We start from the raw sequence: 2,536 nt of genomic DNA, 5'->3' as shown, positions 1-2,536 counted from the left end.
ATATATATAATTGATTAATTAATTAATTTAAATTCATTAGAGAAATATTTCATACCACTCAATTTTTATGGATTTACCTATCTCACCCTTGAAAGTTTATTTTATATGCATAGCACCTTACTTATAGATGGAAAGATGGATTTGACTATTAAAAAATGATAAGGAGGGTTACTTTTCATATGATATTTGTAATTATGAAAATTTTGATGTGAGATAAGTAAATATAAAAATTTTAGATGCTATGGATATAAAAGCCTCTAAATATTTTGATAAAAAAATACATTTAAATTCATTAAGTTTAGTTTATATTTGACTAAAATTCAACTTAAATTTTTGTTGCTTGATTTACAATGTTTGGCCATATTCGTTTAACCATCTTTGTTATTCATCATCAAACAATCATTGTTATAAATTAAGGGTCTGGGGCAGCTGCAACTTATTGAATAATCTGCAAATAAGCTAATTAAAAATAATCTTTCGATAAGCTATGCGAGGTGGCTATTACAAATTTTTATTTTTTTGGAAAAACTGAACCGCAGCCAGAAAGCTGCCACCGCACCTATATAAGTGCAGTGTGAAAACGCTGTTTTTAGCGTTTTGAAAACGCATAAGCTGCCAAAAGGCATTTTACCCATACAGGTCAGGTGTGTTTTCGAAACGCCACCGCTCCAAATGAACCGCCCCAAACGAATCCTAATTGTGGTCGATTACTACTTTATAGTCGTCGCAGCTCATTTGTTACAACACAATCAAACATCATATGACTTATTATCTTAATCATCATCGACACCTTCCACCACTTCTTCAACATTCTCTACAACGATCCTGCAAGATAAATATTGTTAGGTATGACTCATATATCATAAATGGGACAGATGCTGGAGCGGAGCGGAGCCCATGAGCGGAGTCCAATCGGGGGAGTTTCATCATGTGGGTTGGGGGTGCGGGGGTAACACCTCGCAGTTTGGTACAGAGGTAATTTAAGTAATTACATATTGTACTATAGGGTTATATATATGTCATGTTTGTAACCCTATGTGAGATTCTGAGATTATGACTCTTGTATTTTGCACTCTTTTCCGAATATTGAAAAGGAAGTCGCCACTCTGGTCCCGATGACGTAGGCATATTTGCCGAATCTCGTAAATCTCTGTGTGTTCTTCTTTGTTCCTGCGCCGCCGAAACTTTTTGTGTTGATTCTTATTTTTTTTCGCCCTAATTTCTCAACAAATATATTATCCTCCCCTTTATAATTCATTTTCATATTTTTCCTATTTAAATAGAAGATTGTGCTTTTATAACTTTACCCATATAGATCTTTCCCATAAAATTAAAATATAATTTCTTTTCCTCTTTGGCAGTAAATTTTCTTACACACGATGAACATAATTTAAATTATTTCATAAATATTTACTAGGGTTATTATTTTGTTCGATTATGTAGGAACTAAATATTTATGCTTTTTTATTATAACTAAAATGAGTTTGTGACCACCTACAATGAGTGCCCAAAACTTACAAGCCTACAAGAAAAAATCAAAATAAATAAATATATTTTGATTTTGTCTTTTTGAGTCATTTCTCATGATCTTTTCTTTTTCATCTTTAATTAAATTTTCTTACTCTTTTTGGATGATTGAGTTTGATTTCTATATATTGTTTCTTTTGTGGTTTTGGGGTTGTTTTGTGTGGTTTGATTCCTTTGCGAATTAATGTTACTTGTTGATTTGGGAGGCAGCTCGAATACTGTTCGGGTTTTGGTTCGATCTGTTTGATGACTTTCAATGATTTTTAGTTTCTGGGTGGTTGTTTGATGAAGTGGCTTTTTGATTTAGCTTTTGCGTTTTGGGGTTATTCTTTATGGGTTGATCCCTTTGTTGATTGTTGCTACTTGTTTATTTAGATGACTGTCTGGTTACTGTTTCTGTTTTAGCTAGATCTCCTTCTTGATTTTTACAGGTTATTTTTACTTTCGGGGAGGCTGGCTGATGATGTTGATGTACGGTTTGGAGCTGTTTGGATTTGTTTTTGTTTTATTTGGAAGGAGTTTAGTTATCTTCTCAGATATCTTCTTTGATTTTGCAGGTACTTATTAGAATCATTACCTTTCAGGCTATGTTTTAGGTTTAAGTTACGATGTTCCCATTCTTTTTCGAGTGATTTTGCTACTCTTTAGAGATTTTATTATGATATTTTCCTTATAATTAAATGTGGAAGAGAACTTAGTTTCAACCAATTATTGCAAGGAAGTGCTAAGATTTTGTTTCTTTAACTTTAGGTTGGAGTTGCTCTCTATAGTTTTGGGTTTGGCTGAGCTTATATGTTTACCTATATTTATTATTCATAAATTTGGACTTTATTTTTCTTCTATGACAATTGTCATGTATAGACTTCAAACTTCTATTGGGAGGGAATATTGATAAAAGTGAATAAAGACATGAAGGTCGAGTTTCAAGGACCGATCGCCGGCCGAAAATTTGAAGATAAATAATCATCAAAATAACTTGATAAACTGTCATATATATATATATATATAT

The sequence above is a fragment of the Phalaenopsis equestris genome, unplaced genomic scaffold (genome assembly GCF_001263595.1).
Source record: "Phalaenopsis equestris unplaced genomic scaffold, ASM126359v1 Scaffold001028, whole genome shotgun sequence".
Classification (NCBI taxonomy): Eukaryota; Viridiplantae; Streptophyta; class Magnoliopsida; order Asparagales; family Orchidaceae; genus Phalaenopsis; species Phalaenopsis equestris.
The sequence above is the reverse complement of the archived record's forward strand: the minus strand, read 5'-3'. Positions refer to the sequence as shown.